The sequence below is a fragment of the Equus asinus genome, chromosome 4 (genome assembly GCF_041296235.1).
Source record: "Equus asinus isolate D_3611 breed Donkey chromosome 4, EquAss-T2T_v2, whole genome shotgun sequence".
Taxonomy (NCBI): Eukaryota; Metazoa; Chordata; class Mammalia; order Perissodactyla; family Equidae; genus Equus; species Equus asinus.
This window is the reverse complement of record NC_091793.1, coordinates 44,719,030-44,742,824: the sequence shown is the minus strand read 5'-3', so window position 1 is coordinate 44,742,824 and position 23,795 is coordinate 44,719,030.

The following is a 23,795-nucleotide window of genomic DNA, read 5'->3' as shown; positions in this document are numbered from 1 at the left end:
TAGATATATATAATATAACCTGCCCCCCGTTTCAAAAATCTAGAAGGGTTCACATCAAAGTGTTAACAATGGGTACCTCTAGATGGTAGAATTAGAAATGCTTTAAATGCATCTTTTTTCTTATTTTTATTAAAATATTTTTTGTAAGAGAATATGAACTGCTCTTGTAATTGGAAAGTATTTTTTTAATTTAAAAACTTGACAAGCTGATATACAAAATTGATTGAACTATTTACTCCTCCAAAATGTGTCAAAGCAGGAGTGACCGACGCCAAGGGTGGAGGTTAAGGCAATGTATTCAATAACTGAGGGAAATGAAAATCTTCTGGGAACGGTTCCTATTGACTGTTCTGTTCCAATGTTTGACAACATCACACACCCAGTAGCCTTTCCCATGCAGCATTTTTCTGTGGTATAAACTGAGTTTGACATCGCCTCACACTTAGATCGCCTGGGAAGGATCTTCTGAAAAAAATTGATCATACAGTATTCATTATTTTTACCATATGATCAAAGCCATAATATCAACTGTGGGTAAACTGGGCTTAACGTGTAGTACATGTTGCACGAATGAATGAAGAAACCAAGACAATGAAAGACATAGTCCTTGCCCTGAAGGAATTCACGACTTAGTTGGAGACATAGAATCAAGTGCATTCTTCAAAAAAAGAAACCAGAACCCCAAAATGGCATCACTCGTGCTAAAGCCCATGATACCAAACCGTGATTTCATTCCTGATCTAATTGTGTTTCAACCTTTCCCAGAAATATAATTTTAATTGGCCGGTCTGAACTTCTCTGGTCAGCACCAATCAGGTAATCTGTCACCTGGTCCTCTCCATCTCAGAGGAAGAAGGGTAATCTCCATGATAAAACCCTCACCCAGTCCCTTCCCTCCAAAAGAAGCAGCCCTGGTCTCAAAGTAATCCTTTCTTTTCTTTTGTAAATAGCTCCCTTTCCCCACCCTTCTTCCTTTAAAAATCTTCCATTTTGTACAACCAGTTGGAGCATCCTCTCCTTCTAGTTGCTAGATGGGATGCTGCCCAATTGGCCTAATAAAGCCAGTTAGATCTTCAAATTTACTCGGCTGAATTTTGGTTTTCAACAGCATGAAACACTCGAAGGATAGAATGAAGAAGGGAGTTATAGAAGGACAGATGGAGAAGGAGGTTAATATTTATTAAACGCCTTCTGTGTGCACGTTGGGCTGAATGCTTCCTACATGGTACCCCATTTAGTCCCTCAACGACCCTATGGAGTAGATATCATTTTTTTCCATTGAGAATTAAAGAAACCAGGGTTCAGAGAAATTGAGTTGGTTTCTAAAGATGCCACAGCTGGTAGGAGACTGAACCAGGAAAGGAACGTGGGACTTTGGACCCCAAATCAGTGTTGGATTTGCTCTACCCCATGCCCTCTCCATGCACAGTCTCTTTAAGTGAAGAGCTTACAGGGAAAGTGTGCAGCATCTAGTGAGCCCTGAAAGGAGAGACCACGAGGGGTGGACCCAGCAAGGGACGTTCCTGTAGTGATGGTGCAACCCTTGAATCTGTCCATCTTGCTTCCGTATGCGCCCAATAACACATGAAGGTGGGTTCCGGCACACTGGGAGGCTTCCCCATCCTCATCCCAAACTACTCGCTCTGACTTATTTTGTGCCTCGCATTCTAGCCTGCTCCAGTCCCCTTAGCCCCTGATCCTGTGGTCACACCTTCCTCGGGCAGCCCCAGGAGTCGCCTTGTATCTCCTACATCCCCTTTGGCTGCCTCCTAAACCGCAATTTCAGCCGCTCCCTGTGTTGCCCTTCCTTGGAGGGTTAAATGAAACAACTTCCATGAAGCACTGAGCCCAGTGTCCAGGACATCATCAGTGTTCAGTAAACGTGAGTATTGTTACTACAGGACACACCACCGTGCAGGGGTTAGAGACTAGAGCCCTAGAGTCACCTGCACTTGGATTCAAATGTTTGCTCCATCATTTGACTAACCCCTCCCCTCTTTTTCTGACTAGCCTTTTGACCTTGGGCAAGTCATCAAACCTATTTGAGCCTCAGTTTCCTTATCTGGAAAATAGGCATAATGATAACACTTTACTTATAGAGTGGTTGGAAAATTAAAGGAGGAAATATATTTAAAGCGCTCAGCCCAATGCCAGTTATAAAGGATCAATAAACAGCATCATTATTATCAATGATATTAGTAATTGCGTAGTTGTCATGGTTACAGAAATCCTGTCTGGACAGTTGCAGGTCCAGGGCCATGCAACTCAGCAAAGGCCCTTGTGAGTAACATTCCCACTGGGCTCACCCAGCAGAACAAGCAGTAGCCAGACTTTTAGAACTTAAGACCAAAAACAGCGAGTGGATTCAGTACATTGGAACACAGAAGAGGAAAGATAAAACAGGGAGAGTAGGGACAATGCATTTGTAGGACAAGGTATCAAGCAGTCAGACATCAAAGGATTTCCTGGAAGAGGTGTTATAGACGGAAAATAATGCCTCATTTCATTCATTCATTCATTCATTCATTCGATAAACATATACTGCCAGTTGTTTGGGATCCAAAGATAAATAAGACATTTCTCAAAGCTTCCAATCTAACCAGGGACATATTTTCCTAATGAGATCAACTAATACGATGTAAAACGAGCTACACTGCTGTAGTTGGAGAGTAGAGAAAGGGGCATTGGATATTGAAGGGCTAAGGCATAAGTTTAAAATGTTTTGACTTAAAAAATTTGATAAGCACATTCTCAGGAACATACTTATACTGTGGTTTGTAATGCTTTATTTCACGTGGTCTTGTTCACAGAATCATCAAAAGTTTCCAGCTAATTGCAGGATAAATTCCAAGCTCTAAGGAGATTTCATCAATATTATCTCCTGTTGACTGAATCCTCTGCTCCCCCAGGGAGCCCCACCTCTTAGTGCCTGTAGAACATTCTGTGTACATCCATGACTTCACCTTTACTCATGACTGAGTGACCTAGAAAACTCTCCTCCCCCTATCCTTTCAGTCCTCAGTAAATATTTACAGATCACTAGATGGTGGCTCCTAGAAGAGATGATAAATGGCTGGAAACCTCATCAGCAGGATTAGTAGATCTGAATCACCAGTTTTTTCTACTCCTTGCATTCTTTTAAAAATAGCATTTCCTCATTTTCTCTGTTTAGCCAATGTGGCTGCTGTCACGTTCCCGGTGGGATGGTCCCAGGCTTTGGGATGATAGCCTTTAGGAGACCCGTGCCCTGAACTCAAGTGTAAGTGAGGCCACTCAGGCTGGGCTGAGGACCCTGGCCATCCTGCGATAGCCTTCAGGTCAGGACCTCTCCATGGTGAGTAGAGTCTACATTTTTAACTCCTCTGAGTGTGCTGAATTATGTAGTCCCAGTTGTGCTCATCCCTGGCTTCCTGTAAGAAGTCCTTTTTGTCACTCTTTGGGCCAGAGAGACGTGGCAGAAGATGATGGGGAGCCAAGAAACAAAGAAAGTCCAGTCCTGAATGTGGTTGAGATCCCAAAATGCCAAGGTCAACAATGAGTGGGCAGCAGGAGAGATTGGAGATGCTGTAGCATTGAGGTTGGTGTCCCACCCAGACCTCCTTCACCCATTCCTCCGCTGCTGCAAGGGAGGCTGCTGTCATGTCAGACCAACTTCTTCTCCAGAGAGTGGACCTTGCCAAAGAGGAGACACCCATGCTGAAGGGGGTGGGGAGGGGAGGAAAGTCAGAACCTCATGTCTGCTCACAGAGACGTGGAGCTGCAAGTCACGCTCCAGAGCTCCCGGGGACCCAGCTGAAGCTCATCTCCAGGGCAGGACCAAATCCTTGCTTAGCTTCCTTCCCCTGCCCTATCCTGCTTCCCCCATCCGCTCTTCCCAAGAGCATTCCCTTACTAAATCATTTTCATAAGCATCCTCAATTGAGCTGAGCTGCTGGAGAACGCCCCCTACAACAGGCACCAAACAGCTGAAGACCAAATCCAGGGTCAAAGCAGAAGATAAATTTGGGGGAACAAAATTGAATTGCAAGGTAACATCTGTGTCATGGAGCAAGAACTGTCTAGGGAGGCATTTGCTAGTACTTTCCCTGACTTTTACTGACCACAGCATCAAGAACCATACTTCCAGGCACAAGCTCAAGAGGCCAATGTGAGGTCTGCACTCAGCTGATAAAATTTTTAGGTTGGACTGAACAAAAAGACGGAAACAAATTAGAAAGCAGTTCATCGTTGCATCATCCGAAACAAAACAAACTGCCATGAGCATCTTGGTGTGTTTCTTTCAAGATTTTTATTGTACACAGTTTTAATTACATTGCACGTATAATTTAGTGGTCTGATCTTTTACTTCATATTAACTGGAAGCATTCTTACTAAGTCATTAAAATGTCTCATGCTCCCTGGTTTAGTAGCTGCATACTATCCTGTCATTTGTGCATATCATAATTTACTTAAAGATTGCTTTTCTGTTGGCCAATTATACAGACAGCTCTGACTGTATTTTGAGTTATGCCTTTAGGATAGATTCCCATAAGTGAAATCTCTGGGTCAAAAATATCCATCCTTTAAGGCCTGTACGCCATATTTATTTCCCTCAGGATTGCACATATTTACCATTTCACCAATAATGTGTGTATTTATTACACCCAGCTGCATCCCACCCTAAGGGTGATTGAAATTGTGTTTTCTAATGTCATAAGGAAGGTAGCATTTCAGTGTCATTTTAATTGAGGTTGGGCATTTTCCCCTGCGATGTTTATCCGTTACACTTCTCATTTTGCCAGTGTTTTCTATGGGCCCTTGGGGCATCTAGCTTTCAGGACCACGCCTTCTTCTTATCAACGGAGATGAGCTACTTTATGCTCTAAAGATGTTAATGCCCTTGTCGTACGTCTTACAGATATTTTCTCCTCCTTTTTGTTTTCTAGTACTCCCTTTAAACACGCAGACGTGATTTTCTTTCACTCAGATCTATTGATATTTCCTTTGTCATTTATTGCTATTATTTGTAAACTTAGTAACTTAGTAACAAAACCATCTTGGTTTTTGAAAGACTATAAATGCCAAAATGTTAACAGATGTTGATTTTCCCAGGGTTAAAGGATGACTGATTTTTCTTTTTTTCTCTCTTTTTCTTATACTTTCTAAGCATTCTGTAATGAATTAATTTTCTGTTATGAGGGAAAACTTTAATGTATTTTCTAAATTTTCTTTTTGTGTGTGTGAGGAAGATTGACCCTGAGCTAACATCTGTGCCCATCTTCCTCTATTTTATGTGGGATGCCACTACAGTGTGGCTAGACGAGTGGTGCTAGGTCCCCCCAGGGTCCGAACCTGCGAACCCCGGGCCACCAAAGTATAGTGTGTGAAATTAACCACTATGCCACCAGGCCAGCCCCCTAAAATTTCTTCTTTTTTAACATTAAACTTATTTTAGGGAGAGATGACTCGTTTGAATCCTCCAGGGATTTGTCATTGGCAATGTTTAAGTTAGCAATTGCTAATTTAGAATAAGCAATTGCTAATAGCAAGTGCTATGTGACAAATCAGCCTAAAGCCCAGTGTCTTAAAACAGCAGTCATTTATTACTATAGCTCATGTGTCTGTGGATCCTCTGGGGGTCGGATGATCTTGGCTGGGCTCTCTCACGTGTCTGCAGTGGACTGGTGGGCTCGGTGGACCAGAGTTTGGCTGCAACTACTAAGCTGGGGCTGCTCCGCTGCACATGTCTCTCAACCCCTTCCTGGGACCCTCCGTCCAACTCAGGCATGTTCTTTGCCTGGCAATAGTAGAAGCACAAGAGGGAAAATTTACATACAAGCGCCCTTGAGACCTAGGCGCACACTCACTTTCCCCTCCTTCTTTAACCAAAGCAAGTCACATGGGATAGGGAAATATACTCTGCCTTTACAGCAGAAACTCCAAAGTCCTGTGAAGGAAGAGTAAAGAATTGGGTTCAATAATGCAATCAGTCTACTCCAGGCAAGAACACACTTTTCTCTCTCTTTACTTATATTTACAAGGAAATGTCTATTTGTGTCTGGTTTGGCTTATCAATAAAATAATGCCTCTTTTTTATTACCAATGGTCTACTACAAATTGATAGAGGATCCTCCCTAAATAGTTTACAAAGAGAAACACACAGTTCCAGACCAAGTATTAAAGAAACGATAACAATAATAAAGCAGACTCTGGTTCAGACATCAGACTCCAAGGACCCCGGAGAAGGCGTGGGATGGAAGAGCAAGCCAGGGGTCCCCAAATGCCCCATTTATGGATAAGCAGCCCCTGGGGCATCTCAGCACAGAACCAAATGACCCCAGAGAGAGACTTTCTTTTGTGCCTTTGCCGTGGGCTCTGATCGCCTCGATTAAATTGGAGCAGGCAGGTGCAACGACAAAAGCAATTCCTATGGGAAGCTTATTGACACTGATGTCAGAAGTCTGAGATGGCAGGTGTGCAAGGACAAAAGGGAGCTACGCAGGGAGCTCTAGGCTGGGCTGCCCAGTCTGCCCCTGTTGCCAGTGTCCTCGTTTGGGCCAGTTTTAAGTAAGACATTGTCTCCCTCATTCCCCTGGGGACCTGCTGGCTAGGAGGTCATCTGAAGAGTGGCTAAGATGGCAATGTTAATCTTCCCGCGCATTCGCAAGGTATGTCACAGTTTATAAAAGCTTTTCATAGACTTCATTTCATGGAAGTCTTATAATAACCATTCCAATATATAGTTTGGTTTCTTCCTTTTCATAGTGAAGGGAGTGGAAGCTCAGAGGGGTAGCTGTTTAATGATCACAGGCCAAATGAAAAAACAGTTTAGGTCATGACAGCTTAAACTCTTCACAAGTCCCTTCTGTGGAGAAAAAGATGCAACGTGTCTGTTGATGAGGATTTTAGGCTGGTTACTTTTAAAACTGCAGATGAGAAGCAGGCTCCGAGGACTGGAATTTTGCTTGCCCTTTTGAGAGACATTTGCGTTTGTGAAGGAAGGGGGGATGACCTTGTAAGGACCTGAAATTGGCCACCCCAGGATGTGTCTCTTTGGCATCGGAATTGTTTGGGGCTGATTGCTTTTGATAAACTGGGACAGGGAAGGAGGCTCTGAGGAATGGAACTTGCCTTTGTTGGGACACATTTACATTTGTAAGGTAAATCTCTATCTGTAAAAGGTGCCCCCCTCTCTGTACCAGGAAGAAGAAGAGAGATGACCTTGTCCCTAGAAACTCTTAATGGGGAAGGCAAGAACTTAAGTTGGTTGCTGTCTGGCAATCTCATGTAACTGATTTAGGGTGGTGGCTTCTAACCTTTCTAACCTTTACTTAATCCGATTTGATTCTTGTCTAAAAGTCATGGGATCACCCAATGACCAGACCCCACCTGCACTGATACCATTTTAACTTTTTTTCATGTTCTTTCCTTTGTCTTGTAAAGAGATGACTCACATACCCATGCCTTATAAAATTAGCCCTAACCCTCAACTCGGGGCAGTAGCAGCAGCTCTGTCTGCCCATGGGTCCTGTCCCCATGCTATTCCACACTATTCTCTAAATAAAAGAGCACTACTGCCAGATCTTGAGAGTCTAAGAAATCTTTCTTTCGACTCCTCGGCTCACCGACCCCGCATCACCTGTGGTCCAAGAATTAGAGACAAGCAAATGGAACTTCCTCGAGGTGTTGCCAGCAATGGACTTCAGGATATGAAGTAGGATGAGACCAGAGAGTGGAAGGGGCTCCCAAAAGGGCCCTGGGACCCCAACTCCACTCTTTCTAAGGGAGCAGCTGGGAGCCCTGCCTGGTGTTGAGGAGTGAGAGGTACAGACTGAGCTGACTTCAAGGCCCGGCCACTCTCCTCTCTTCAAAGCACTCACTCAGACCTGAGGTCAAAGGTCTAATCGTATTTCTTGCTGATTCTTTCAGAACACTAATGGGCTACTTGAAGAGCTCACTTGCTAAAAGCCCGACTGCTTTTGGAAAGAGGAGCTTTTAAAGAAGAAGGGTTTGTTAAGTGGGCACTCTGGAATTCTCCATTTATACGAAAAGCGTGTTTGATACTCAAGAGGGTATTTGTCATTTGGGGGAAAGGTTAAGTCAATTATTTTGTCTAGAGATGAAAAAGATGGAGAGCAGCTTAATAACAGGCTTCAGGCCTGGGAGGGGCTCTGCTGGGGAAGATGGTGACCACCTGTCCATCTTCCCCAAAGTGGAAGAAGAATCAGGCTTTTGTTGAGGAAAGAAGATCTAAGTGAGGCTGATGGAAAGACTTTTGGACTGTAAGACTGCCCGCTCCTGCTCCCGCAGGTCATCGATGAGATCTCCCCAGTGGGAAATCCTCAGGAGGGAGGTTGTGGCTGACGAGCCTTAGAGTCTTTTCCTCGGTTTCCTGACTCTGAGATTTGCTGCTGGGAGATAAAATTGGAAGGGTACAAGCCAAGGAGTGCTGAGACCTAGACAGAGATCCTGATTACTGCTTACTTGTTGAACGTAAGTGACCTGTCCTCCCTGTGCCTCAGTCTCCTCATCTGTATGATTGGGTTAATGGTGCCCACCTCTCCTATCACAGCTCTCCTATCACAGACTTACGAAGATGCACACAGATGATGTATGTGAAATTGGACTTCAAACATGGTGCTGAGCAAATGGAAGATATTATTTTTCTTGGAATAAATGCTGATTATTTTTCAAGTCTAGTGTGCACTAAAATTTTTTTCCTGCTTTGGATAAAGTTGCCAGATTGCTTTGGACTCAACCTTGAAATAAAGTGCCAATTATGTTCTTTTAGCTCTCAGGCCTCTCCCTACATGCAACTCCTTGAACAAGTCCCACTTTGCTCTTGCTACCAGTGTTCACGGAATTGTGCCTTTTAGAGATGGAGGGAGCCTCAAAGAGCATCTTCTAAACCAATTTCTGATCACGTTGGTTTCCCATTTGTGAATGGAGGCACTCATCTTGAATGCCTCCAGTGATGAGGAAACTCACCATCTCATTTTTAAAGCTATTCCACTTTTTCAAATTTCAGAGACCTAACAATTCATTTTTCCCTATAGGAAGCCCTGTAGCAGAGCTCAAAAACTGAGACACATCCAAAAGCGGGTAAGATAAAAGGATGATGTGGGCTTGGTAAAGACAAGGAGTCATGGAGGACCGTAGTTAACTGGAGAAGAGATGCCCTTCTGAAGCTCACGGCTGCTACTTCACACCTATAGATTATTGCTCTGCAGGAGTGTCGGCCCAGACTTAGCAGACCAGGGCTTTGCCTGGGCCTGGGGTAGTTGAACTCCTGTGGAGTGGCCACAGAGCGATAGCTGAAAGGAAGCTGTACTTTGGAATATTGTTAAATACCAAAATTAGAAATTGAAATCTAATTTCAACTTTAATAATTTGAATAAACTTTTACCTCTCAGAAAAGAGGAGAAAGGTATAGCTGCCTCCCCCAATGGGGTGCCTGTCCCCAACCCCGAGTACAGACCCTAGGCCAGCGGCCCCAGTGACTCTCCCAAAGGGTAGTATTTCCAGATTGCCTTAATTTTTGAGACAATAAAAATCTTCACTTTCATGTAACATTTCAAGGTTTCGAAGTTAGTTTTATGTTACTTTCATAAAGACTGTGTGAGCCAGACAGAACATTCTCTGGGAGGTGAACGTGTCCCACAGACCACCAGTCTGCCACCTCTGCTATCCGACAGCTGCCACCCTCACTGTCAGTACTCCTGTTGTGGACCAGATGGAAACAGCCCATGGTCTGCTCTGTAAGATGGGCCTTGAGAGATTTGAGGACATCTCTGTATCCTTTCTGGGTATTTTCATTTCCAGGGTAAAAATCATTAGCAAATTTTCACTTGCCTCTTTGTTAAAACTCACCATCTCCTCAGGCCCAGGACCCTTCTAACTAGACTATTCAAAGAAAAGCAGTCATCTGCTCGTATCCATATTTGCAAGGTACAGCTCTCACATTTATGAAAGAGGGCTCTTGCTAAAAGACCAGATTCAAATCACAAGATGCAGTTATTTTGTTGGCTTAAATTACCCATTCTGGATGTATTTTTTGGAGGGAGGACGCATAGCTTCAGGGCTTAATTTGCTTAACAATTTCATTGATAGCAGAACAACAACATCACTAGAGCAACTGATTTTTTTTTTAATGAGAATTGGAGGATGTTAGAGCTGAAAGAGAACTTGGGCATCGTCTAGTTAACACAAGGTGATAAATAGTTTCACATGAAGAGCCAACTCAAACGGATTGTTAGGCACTCCCAGGAGTGATGCGTTGAGAAAGCTGTTGAAGAATCTTAGAGAAAGAGACCAGGAAACAGGCAAGAGGGAAATGACACGGGTATCACCTATTTACCATTCCTGATTGTTTTATAGGTAAGGAGACTGAGACCAAGAGCAGTAACTTGACAATGAAATTGAAGCCGAACTCAGACCAGAACCCAGATCTTTTCTAGGCCGCTTGATGAAGCCCATGGGTGCTTTCCAGAGGACAGGGGTCTCTAGGAGGTGGAGAATGGTCCAGCTGGGCTCCTAGACTCTCATCCACACTTCAACCAACAAACACCTCCTCCACTTCTTCCTTTTTGGAGGTTTTAACTTAATTTGTTTGAGAAAAGGGTTCATTGGTTAAAGAAACGTTGGAGAATCATGCATTTTACTATGTTATTTCCCTTATTTTGTAATTGATTGATTAGTTAATCAGTCAGTTAATTCAGTTTTCTTTTACTCAGCCACTGCTACTTGGAAATCGTTGTGCTAGGCAGTACTGGGAATTAAAGAAAGAGGCTCTCTCAAAGAGTCTACAGTTTGGAAGCCAGACCTATGAACAGTCATCTATTATCAAATGATGGGTGAGTAAGTGCCATAATTAATTGCATTGAGGGAGCACAGCAGAGGAAGGAATTATAACTTGGTTACTGGGAATCAAGGACTGCTTCTTGGAGGAGGAAGCCTTTGAATTTGGTCCTGAAGGATGAGCATCTTTCCAAGAAATATTAGGATCACAGGTTTGAGATGGAAGAGAAGGTGGAGATCTTGATAACCCAATTGCTTATTTTATAGATGAGCACACTGAAGCCCAGGGAGGAGAAATGACTTGTCTACACTGATTTGGGATCCCCTGGTTCAGAGCCCAGTGGAATAGCACTGCAAGGTGGAGGGACTGCAGGAAGAAGGAAAGGTACGAAGGTGGTAAAATGCACAGAGAGAGTGGGCAATAACCTTACTGACTGGGGTTTGAGGAACCCAAGGACTTGCTGGATGTAGCTCGGGCTTGGTTTACAACGTGGTATTTCCTGATGGCTGTCATACATCTCTGATGAATTTGCCCTTAGGAAACATTAATGCAATGGACCCATTTGTATTCTGAATTGACTTGGTAACTTAAAACCACAACCACTAACAGGATTGGCCGATAAATCTTATTTTGTTAACAGGAGTTCTTATAAGATACAGTCAAGTTTTATAAATAAAGTGGTTGGAAATTGGAATAAAAGCTGTGGCAGATAGTGGTGGTTGACTGGCCTGAAGAGCCCTTCCCAAGCACTATCGTCCCTGCTGTCTTCATCTAGAGACGGGGCCATAGGCAAATAGTCCCTTTACCAGCCTCCACGGCAGTTATGGTTGACACATGACCCAGTTCTGGCAAATGACACAGGAAGGGAAGTTGGCTAGGAGTTTCCACTTGGATTAAAATCATAAAGTCTAGCCCTTTGACTCTTCCTCTGTTGGTGTGAGGATGTAAAGTCTGGAGCAGAAGTAGCTATCTTGTAACCATGAGGCAATGGTCACAAGATGAAAAGCAAAGAACTAAGGATGGTAGAGTAAAAGCATACGAAGTGTTTGAGACTTTGAAGTCTTCATTAAACAGCAATACCAGAAACTATCCACCTTTAGACATTCTCTTATGTGAGAAATGATATCCCGTTTGTTTAGGCCACAGTATTTATCAGCATAGGCTAAATGCTATAAAAATAACTCCCCAAATTTTAGTGTCTTAACACAATAATTGTTGACATCTTGCTCAAACAAAGTCCAACAAGGCGTTTCTTAGTTGAGTGCTCTCCTAGGAGGCTGTTCTTCAATTGGTGACTGAGGGATTCGGGCTCCTTCCAGCTTGGGATGCTGCCATCTTCAGCTTGTGGCTTCCAAGGTCTTTGCTGAAGGAGATGAGAGTGAGGGTAAAGCCTCCTTATCCTTCTTGGCTGGGAAGTGACACACATCATTCAGTTTAGTTCATACTTGTAAGTAGAAATATGGCTCCATCTTCATGCAAGGAAGCCAAGTAATGAAGTCCCTGCCTAGAAAGCTTCTTAACAATTCTATGGTGTGGAAAGGGAGCCCAAATTTTTAGCGGTCAGCTAGCTAACTCTGTCATAATTACTCTTAGTAGATTTTTCTATTATTTTCAGCCAGAGACATTCTTGATGTAAAGGCAGAATACAGCATTTACTGCATATACCCAGCATACGCTTATGACACCCAAACTTCATTCAGAATACTGGGCTCGGAATCAGGTGGCCTTCACAGTAGCTGGAAGCCACTTTCCTTACTGTTTTACTAGAAGATAAGAGTTATACAGGAACAAGTCATCTCTAATTGTCAGCAATATTTTGAGAACTGTGTGGCGTCTAGTGTGGACTCAATAACAACGTGGGTGTTGAGTGAATTCAAAGGAAGGGGAATCTCAATATGAATAAGAGTTCTCCTGGGCAGGTTTCTTTAGAAAACAAAGGCAATACCTTGCACTTTCCATGATACTCTGCTTTTCTAAAACAAATATATTCATTCCATGTAATCATCCATCCCATAAACACAATTATCCATTCCATAAACCAGCATGGTATGGGTGGCAGTACTGGGATAAGGACTGTAGATACAAAATGAGTAAGCTATAATCCCTGCCCTTGAAACACTCAAAGTATAAGACGAGAAACACATAAACCAAGAGTTTCTCTGCTTGCTAAAGCCATGGGAGCATAGGGGGAGGGAAGGGGGAGGGGAAGGCATCTAAAAGGAGGGAATTTGGAGCCAGCTCTGATGGCCTAGTGGTTAAAATTCAGCAGCTCATCTTCAGTTCCCAGTTGTGGAACCACACCACTCGTCTGTCAATAGCCATGCTGTGGTGGCAGCTCACACAGAAGAACTAGAAGGACTTACAACTAGGGGAAGATTGTCAACAGACGTTAGCTCAGGGAGAATCTTTCCCTCCAAAAAAAAAAAAAAAAAAGGAGGGAATTTGGTAAACTAGAACCTGGAGGAAGTTTAGGAAATTTTCAGCGATGGAAGGAATTTCAAGCAGAGGAAATTGCATTAACAAAGGCACCAGGGTGTGCAGATAAAATTCAGGGAATAGCGAGTAATCTACATTGGGTGTGCAGAGAGGAGAGCTGGGAGTGGCAGGAGACGGCATTTGAAAGGCAGGCTGGGCCATATGATGAAAGACCTTGAATGTTGTATTCAAGCCGCAAGTTCAGCTGCAGGTCACAAAACATATCATGAAGGCATTTAGGTGATTTGCACAACAAGAGGACTTGAGAAAGGCAACCTCAGAGTTGGTCCAGCAGCTTAGTGATGGTCATCAGGGTGTTCACATCATTTTATTTTTTCTTGCTCAGAACGCCAGTAATGACCAACTGCCCCTGTTATCCCGGGAGTGAGGGGTTTCCCAGGATACGGGACTTTCAGTACTAAAATTGGGAAGTCACAAGATGGCTGCTGCAGCCCCAAGCATCACGCAAAAAATGAACCATCTTTTCACATAACTCTCTTATCAAGAAGAAAATAGTCTTTCCCTAAAGCTCCAATGGACTTTCCCTTATATCTCATTGACCTTTACTGGGTCACATGCCTGCTATTAGTCCGAAGAGGAATGAGATCACTATAGTTGGCTTAGAACAATCATAGTTTATCCCCTTGGTTTGGACACATGGTGGCCAGACCTTAAGTTGGATTCTGCTGGTGTAGAAGAGGAGAGGAATGGCTTGTGGATGGACAACTCGCAGTATGTGGCACAAATGCCACGCTGAAGATTTTGGACTTTATCCTGAAGGCAGTGGGATGTCATCAAACATTTTTAAGCAGAAAGTGACAGGCTATCATTTACATTCTAAACTTGGAAGCAATATCATCCTGGATTAGAAGGGATTTGGGAGCAAGACTGAGAGAAAGATTTGTTAGCAGATTACCGCAACAATCCAGACACGAGATGATACGACTTGAATGAGGACTATGATTATAGATGTGTAAACGAAGTGATGGATTTAAAAGAAGTGATAGAACATTCATCTCACATGATGTGAATGAGAACTCTGCACACTGCACAGGCGGGCTGCAATCGTTCCCATTTGTGAATGAGAAAATAGTGGCACAGAAATTAGAGGTGACATGTCCCAATTTCTCTCAGATGTCAAAGTTTCCTTCAGATCACCTGCCTAACAAAACAAAACTCCCAGGCTACTGGAATGGGGTTTCTCTCATTCCTTGGCTCTTGGACATGTTCAACACCAGCTGGCTCGCTCTCCTGGGGCCCCTGCATCTACCTGGCGCCAGGTGGGTGTCAGACCTGGCAGAAAGCCCTCATTCTTTGTAGTTAGCTTTGTAGAGGATGACTATAGCAGGATGTGTTGATTCATCAAATCCACCTCAGCAGAGACAAGCAGTGAAGTAGACTTGAGAGAAAGAACCCAAGGTTGGCAATATCAGGACAAAGATTTGCCGCCCACTCCCGGGCATAGTCTTGCATTATTTTATGCATGGTTTGTGAGTGAAATCAGTTAATCTCCCAAAGAGCTCTGAGACTGAAAAACTCACCTAGTGGGAAATCTAGTTTGGGGTGATGCATTCTCCCTGGTCAGCCGTGAAAAGGACTATGAGGGAAACATTTGGTGAATGGTAGCTTTGGTGGCATTGCTGAATGACAAGAGGAGTTGGGATAAGAATTAGCATGTATTATGTCCGTGTCACAGAACTCTATTACTTTCCTTTGTAGGTCTTATCTCATTTGGCAATTATATGTTCATCAATGTCATTTCTAAGTTTTTCCTGTCTACCCCATGAGGGTAAGGATAACCTCTATTTTGCTTACCATCCTGTTTCCAGAAGCTAGCACAGTACTTGGCACAGAGTATGTGCTCAAAAAGTATTTACTTAATGAATTTTTCATTAAGTGACTACTCTGTGTCCATTGCTTTGCCTACATCATCCCTCTGAAATCTTCTGAAATCCCCATAACATAGATAACGAAACTGAGATTATTTCTATTTTGTAGATAACGAAACTGAGATTCAGAGCCAAATAATGAGTTCACTGAGGTCAGACATTTAGTGAGTGGCAGAATCGAGACTTGAACCCCAGGCTGCCCCCAGATCCCATGCTCTTTTTTCTCTAAATGCTATTTGGCTTTTCATTTACTATAAGGACATTTCTCAGTAGAGAGAAACTCAATGCCGGTTTTCTCTACATCTCCCTTTAGAGATGAGAGGCTGTAGGCCCAGAGAGACCAAGCTTTCTGGCCAAGTGAAATTAGCACTCAAGCTAAATCACGCCCAGCGTTGTTTTCAATTGGACCTTGAAGTTCCTTTAAGATAAGGCAGCCATGAATTCAGTAAGAGCCAGAGCCTGCCGGTCAAATTTGACCTGTCTCTCCAGCATTGCTGGATGTCTGCATAGCAGAAAGGCATGAAAAATCTCACCCAATATGAGTTTCAAGATCTACACAGTTATTTCTTGGTTCTCAGCTTTAACTGGCACAGCCTGCCTTTTAACTGAAAGAAAGGCAAGCCTCAAGCTTTTGGAAAGCCACTGCAAGTTTGCTAGTGAAAACTTCCAGGTTTGGATGTAATCTAGACTCTGGTAAAGTACTTAAGCTAATAAAGGTCTAAAACTTCTTCCAGACTCCTCACAAGCGCCTCCTGGCTCAGCGTGCGCAAACCCACAGGAGAACGCTGGGTCCGTGGCTTGGACAGCCTCACACACGTGATTCATGGCTGGGGCACTGCAGCAAAGCTGGGACCCTTTGCATTTACCTGCCCCTGTCCTCTCCTGCCGCTTTCTTCCCCATCATACTACCCAAGTCTCTTCATCAAAAATTTGATTCGTATGGCCCTGAATTTTAGCCTAGGAAATATATTACGTGCCAGACGTTAAGCTTGCAATTCAGCTGAAAGCATTGAGAAAACCCCAGGTTCAGTTGCTATTTGCTCGTTCTGTGCTTCCTGAGCTGAGCCCCTTCTCGTGCCGGGCACACGTGAGTAACACCCAGCCCCTGCCTGTGGGATCTCCCCTGTTGAGTGGAGGAAGGAGTCACCTCATGAAACCCAGCGTGGTCTTGGGTCATTTCCTTCTGATTCACCCGACTTTATCCCTGTCTGTGGCCTGGGATGGCCCTCTGGCTAGAAGAAAGACAACGGCCTCAATTCACACATGACAAACCCCAGGGGATGAGAGAGCCTCTCTTCAGTTGTTCTCCCTTACAAACAAAAAGAATTCCTTTTCCAGAAGCCTCAACAAAATATTTCCTCAGGTCTCATTGGCCCGACTTAGGATACATGTCCGTTTCTGAGCCAATCTCAGAGGCTGGGAGATAGCGTAAGATGATTGACTCAGACCTGATTTCCTTAAAAAAAAAAAAAGATTTATTTTCCTTGCAACCAGAAAAAGCCAGAACTTGCTAGCAAAAGCCATTTTCATTTTCAGATTTTTGCCAGGACATTGTTGATTTAATTGATGTCTTCCCCAACCCTCTTTATCATCATTATCATCGTCATCATCATCATGATTCAGAAGGTGGATGTTTTAAACAAATCAATTACGAAGGAGAGGTTGAGTGAATCTATGACACTTGAGTGGTAAATTTCTCGCTTCTGGTAAATTGTGAAATTTCTCACTTCCATTCCGTTTTGGACTTCATCCTGAAAGCAATGGGATGTCATCAAACGTTTCTAAGCAGAAGGTGATAGATAGGCTCTTACTTGTTTTCCAATGACTCACGTGGGTCATCCCTGACGGAAAGCCAAAGTAATTAAGACACCCTCATGGGGCAGCAGTTTAATCTGTCTGAGGCCAGCTATCTTGAACAGGCCTGCCTACCAGAAGTGTGGGCTGATCCAGGCTTGCCAAAGGTGACCTGAAGGTGCCACCCTCGTGAGCAGTAACCCTCCAGGCCCAGCAGCCACCTCTGATTGCACACCATCAGCAAGTCACACAGTGTGACGGAAGAGATGGCCACAGGTCACGTCCCTGTGCCAAAAGGAAAAGTAACACTTCTCTTTTACACTTTTCAGGGTGTTGGTGGTGGGATTTTCAAGTAGCCAAGTAGGGTTTGACAGTGCTCATCTTGGCGAGGGTAGGCCAGAGGCCGTGAAGGGGATTCAGACCCTGGGGAAAAGCTTCTCCTCCGTGGTCCTACCCTCCTCCCCCGAGCTCCAGCCAGCTCCCTACACAGCCACATCTATCAGAGTGAGCTTCAAGTGCTGTACTTACTCTAGCAAATATTCCTAAGGCGAGGCCTTGCCCAGTTATGTTTTTGTGGCCAGGCTCACTGTTGGGACAAACAGAATTTTAACTAAGCAATTATTTTGAAATGTTGAATTTTCAAGAGATCAGTTATGAGGTCCATGAACGTTCCTGGACCAACCACTTTAAAGTATTCGTCTCTGACCCAGAGAGGAGGGCTAGGTGTCAGAAGCCCTGAGCCTGAAGAGTGTTCCTCCACCTCCCACCTTTGCGATTTCAGGTAATTTACTTCCCTCTCTAGGCCATCAGTTTCCTCAGAAGGGAAATGAAAACAAGATTTCTTCTCACTTCAAGCACTCAATGACAAAATATCTAAAACTCCTACTGCCCACGGCTTTCATTCGTCTGAGAGGCCCACTTTCCTCCTCTGTACGTCTCAGTTTTCTCGCTCGTTAAATGGAAATAATCTGATCTGCCTTATACGCTGTAGAGTAAACAAGATAAAGAATGTGGAAGCCTTTTGTAAACAGTCAAGGCTGAGGCACACCCGAGCACTTGGTTACCAGGACGATCCTCTGAGGGGACCAATCCGAGGTACACTCGTCCCAGGCATGAGGAATGTTCTAGATGATCTGTCTTCACCAAGAAGCCAGATGCTTTGTTTCCTCCTAAAGCCAACTGACATTGCAAAGATTCTCTATTCTAAGGAAAATCTTGAAGGCCATTGTCTTCCAGGCTTATTCAACTGAGGTTGAGGGGACTCGGCAAATGGCTCCCATATGGTTCCTTTTCTCCGTCAGGGATTTCGCTCAGCTGAGATTTGTTAATGGTGTTTTCTGTTAATGTGTTTTTGTTTTTCTTTTCTATAGAAAAGGAAATAAATAAAGGAACACAATTCTAAAAAATTCAAGTCAGAGTTTCCCCTCCCCTCAAGACTTCCTGTCCATAACTGAAGCCATCTTCCTAAAATTAGCAAAGCATTCCTTTTGCACCAAAACAACAGTCCCTTTAAAAAAAAAAAAAAAAAGGCTATTTCCTTTTTGGATGGGGATTTATGTAAAAGAATCGGACAGGGGGAAAAAATGAGCTTCTATCCAGCTTCAGCTGGAACTTTCCCATTGGTCCAAAATCAGCCTGTTCTTGGGATTTACTGCATTCATTCAGGCGAGGACGGCTCAGAGGCAAAAACCTAGGCCAGTTGAAACCAGATGCTTTAATTCAGCGACTCTCAGGCCTGAGTGTCCATCAGCATCTCCCGGAAGGCTGGTTAAAACACAGATAGCTGGGTCCCAACCCCAGTTTCTGGTCAGTAGGTCTGAGGTAGTGCCTGAGAATTTGCATTTCTAACAAGTTCCCAAGTGACGCTGCTGCAGCTGGTCTGGGGACCATATTTGGGGACCACAGCTCTAAGGGAACAGTTTTTAGTCCTTAACAAAGTTTTGAAAGAAGAAGCCACTGTGGTCAAAATCGCTGTGACCAGCGGTTGACTTCCTGTATCCTGGGCTTGGAGGGCACGATGCACAATCTGGGTGTTTGCATTGCATCCCAGTGTGGCCCTTTCAGCCCAGGCAGGGGGCACTTGGGTCACTTCTCTGGCTGGCCTCCCTGTGTCACTCTTTCTGTTATGCTCCATTGGAGAGGCTGTGCGGGAATTTTAGGGGAAACAACATAGGCTTTGGTGTCAATCAGATGAACTTGGATATGAAACCGGGCTCCTTTGCTTACTGGATATGTGATCTTGAGCAAATGAAATAACTTTCCTCAAATATGCATAGTAACAATACTCTATTGTGGTGGTTTATAAACTTGGCTAAGCTTCCTTTCCTCCCCCTAATCTATTTCCTCTTGACAGTCCCCCTTGTTGGTAAATGACATCTCTACCCAAACAGCTGTCCAAAGACCCCTGAGAGCCATTTTTGTCACCTCCCTTTCTCTCTCACTTCCTATATCCAGTCATCACCATATCCTGTCCATCTTACTTCAAAAACGTGCCTTGGCCCTGCACACTTCTCTCCATTTCCATTGCTCCTCCCATCCCCTCCTAGATGCCATTAATCCTCAACTCAACTATAAAAAAACAATTTTTGGTGTATCTTACCAGTTTCCATTTCATGTAAGATAAAATATAAAATCTATAGCATGGACTGCAAAGGGCATACAAAGTCTTCTGGTCCTGCCTAATATGAGATAAGCAACTTACTCACTGTTCCTTTGACTCTCTGAGCCACACCCAGAGGAGCTGGCTTGGGATCCTTGAATATGCCAAGTACTTTCCTGCCTCAGGGCCTTTGCGCATGCTGTTTGCTCTGCCTTGTATGCTTTTCCTCCATTGTTTTTCCAGGCATGCTCCTGCTTCAGGGCATTTATACCTTCTGTTTCTCTACCTCCATCCTTCTATTCCCAGGTCTTCCGGTGGATCCCTGCCTCACTTCATTCGGGCCTGCTCACATATCACTTTCTCAGTGAGGCCTTCCCTGACCAGCCTGTCTAAAACATCACCCCTAACTCCATTGCTCTGAGTCCCCTCACCTTGCAAGATTTTTCATGTAGTCATTATCAGAAATTGACATAGCATTTACATGTTTGCTTATTGATTGTCTCCTGATCTACAAGGTAAGCTCTATGAAGGCAGAGAGTTTGTCTGCCTTGTCAACTGCTATCTCCCCAAGAACTAGAATAGCCCCTGGCACATGGTTAATGCTAAATAAATATTTGTTTAATGAACAATTGGATGGATGGATGGATGGGTGTAGGTGTGTACATGACCATGATTGTTAGTGAGATCTCTGGTAAAAGTCACCTGGACAGGGTCCCTTACCTTGCAATGCTTTCTCAGGCATCCACTGCCAAGAAGAGATGCTCGAAGCATAATTTGGACACTTGGGCATTATTCCTAAATGCTTATCTGGGCTCATGTTATCACGTGAGCTGTGAGGACTTCTTTTGCTTGCACAGTACACATGCCTCTGTCTGTGGCATGGCATGCTGAAGGATCTTAGTACGCTGGTTCCCAACTGAACTTTTGTGGGAGAAGGAAACTCCCCAGGTGTGAGAGGAGTCCAACTCTACCTGCCAATTCATGGATGACTTCCATGACACAGAAGTAATCCAAAGAGGAGAGTGCATCCATGTAAGATCAAAAATCATTTAGCTCGGGGCTGGCCCTGTGGCCGAGTGGTTAAGTTCGCGTGCTCCGCTGCAGGCGGCCCAGTGTTTCGTTGGTTCGAATCCTGGGCGCGGACATGGCACTGCTCGTCAGACCACGCTGAGGCAGCGTCCCACATACCACAACTAGAAGAACCCACAACGAAGAATATACAACTATGTACTGGGAGGCTTTGGGGAGAAAAAGGAAATAATAAAATCTTTAAAAAAAAAAAAATCATTTAGCTCTTCCTATTGGAGCCATAGCCCAGTTCTGAGTCATAGACCCATGTCAGAAGGCCTCCATTTCAGGGAAATCTGGGATAACACTAAACAACCATGTCATGTGCCTCATGCCTGGGCTAAGGGTGACCCCACCCAATGGTAGCCGGGACTGAGACTCACCATAAGCCCAGGAATGAGGTTGGCCAATCAGAGTCTCACTTTTGAGAATTGAAATTGGAAAACACAGAGAAAATTAGGTTGGAAATCGAGCTGAAGTTGATGCAATAGATTGCATCCATAAGGTAGACTAGGAAGCATAAGGAGTCATAACCAAGCTGAGTCTCAGAGGCATTCAATACTAAGATCAAGGTTGAGGAAGAAGAAGGAAGAGAAGAGGAACAGGCAGCTAGTTTGCAGTGGGTAACATCAGACACACAAATAATAGCAGAAATTGAGAGTATATGGGTCATATCAGTTGATGAGCTCCAGGAGAAAGATCTAGAAACTCCTGCTACTGAGGTTAATCTCTAATGCTCTGTTAGCCAGGAGAGACTCATAATTTCCCAAATCCTGATATGTTAACACCACAAGGCTTCCTCTTCTCTTACACGTGTCCACGGAAGTCCAGCTACTCTCCATGGTACTGTCCTCCAACTGAGGTTTCAACACTGCCCTACCGTGTCACCTGGGAAGGTATCTCAGGGTGGATCCCTAGAAGTTGAGCCTGAGATGTGAATTCTTGTGAAAGTGATTTATGGAGGAAGTTCTCTCTAGTAAAGGCGAATGAGGAAAACAGGATAAGGCAGAGAAAGCAAATTAAGCAAGGACGTGGACTCTGCTGGAGACTAGCTTCAGCCTGGTCCCATGAGGAGCTCGTGAGCATGAATTGCACCATGGAGTTGGTCATTCCCAACTGGCTGTCCCTCAGGGTGGAGAGATTTTGTAATCCCTCTGGGATTTAGGGCAATTTTCTGGAGAAGAGTGGAGCTACGACTCAGTAATTAACACTTATAGCACCAGGGGGAGGCTGTAGCTGCCTGGTAAGAGAAAATGGGGCATGGCACCAACAGCATCCACCATAGCATGGGAGGAGCACGTGGAGAATCACACTCTGACATGGACATGGCACATTTCACTTCCTCTCATGTTTCTTTGGCCGAAACAAGTCACATTGGCTACACCTAAACTTAAGAAGTAGGAAAGTACAGAAGTATAATCTACATGGATCTTTGGAAGGAGAAGAACCACAAATATTGACAAGCAGCTCTAATCTCTATCACAAGAGTTATCCTGAATCCTTCTGGTTTCTAAATCCCGACCATACTGTGGTGCCTGCTGTTTTGGATTCTCACTTGAATTTTGATTCTCATGAAAGGCTTCCTTGCAATTAGAGGAACTTAAATAAAATATAGAACGTTCATTCCTTGGAAGCTATCTAAAGATTCAATAACAAGATAAAATAAAGATATTTCCATAAATATAATATAATGCATACATTAAAAAATCAAATTTTGAAGAACATTTCTTTTTATTTTTAAAGATTGGCCCTGAGCTAACATCTGCTGCCAATCTTCCTCTTTTTTTTTTTCTTAATTCTCCCCAAAGGCCCCTAGTACATAGTTGTATATTCTAGTTGTAGGTCCTTTTAGTTTTGCTATGTGGGACGCCACCTCAGCATGGTGTGATGAGTGGTGCTAGGTCCGTGCCTGGGATCCGAACCTGTGAAAACCTGGGCTGCCGACATGGAGTGCATGAACCTAACCTCTTGGCCATGGGGCTGGCCCCTTGAAGAACATTTCTTGACACAGGGACATATTAAGTTAAAATATTAAAAGGATGCAGGACTGAGTGTCCATACAGCTACGTATGTCCACCCTATGTATATGAAAATAAATGACCAGAAGGAAATATTGAAAATGCTTACAATGGTGAGCCAGCCCTGGTGGTGTAGTGATTAAGTTTTGTGCTTTGACTGCAGCAGCCCGGGTTCATTTCCCGGTCAGGGAACCACACCACCCATCTGTAGGTTGTCATACCATGGTGGCTGGGTGTTACTGTGATGCTGAAAGCTATGCCACGGGTGTTTCAAATGCCAGCAGGGTCACCCATGGTGGACAGATTTCACCAGAGCTTCCAGACTAAGACAGACTTAGGCAGAAGGATCTGGCCACCCACTTCAGAAAAAAATGGCCATGAAAACCCTATGATTAGCAGCAGAGCATTGTCTGACATAGCGCCAGAAGGTGAGAGGATGGCACAGGAAGACTGGGCAGAGTTCCGCTCTGCTGTACACAGGGGCGCTAGGAGTCAATTCGATGGCACTAACAACAAAAAACACTTGGTGAAAGATTAAGGGCCATTTTATACTATTTTAATACAATTTCGTCCCCACATTTTTTACAATGGATTTGTTTACTATTATTCTCAAAAAAATTGGTATAGTAAAAATGTTAAAAAATGGCGATGATTTAAGGCTACTTTTTAGAAAACTTTGTGAGACTTATAACACAAGGGGAAATAGAAGAGAAAATCTTTGGCTTGTATTTCTCAGGTTAGGGAATTGTGGGGTGAGAGGGTTGATTCCGAGCTGGAGGTCTGAGTCAGAGGTTCTCAAATTTGGTTGCGACTTCTCAGTTCAGTATTAGAATTCAATAGGATAGACCCATCACCTGCTTTAGCAAAAGGCTGTATGTGCACGCAGTGCAATAACTTCTGATGTTTCCTCTTATTTCTGGCTGCCAGGCAGCCTCTCGAAGACCATCGCGCATGGGCCTTAGCGGATAAGGTAAACTCAGTTGTTAGTTCAAAATTTAGGTCCTTTAGCTCCCTGTCTCTGCATGTCCCCCCACCTTCTCTCTCCTTTTCCCTCTTTCCTTGTCTCCTATCTATCCCTTCATCTCTTCCTGCATATCTCTTGTCTCCTTTTCTTTTCCTTCTTCAGTGAACATTTGGTGACTCACGTTCGTGAGCCAGAAGAGAACTAAGACCAT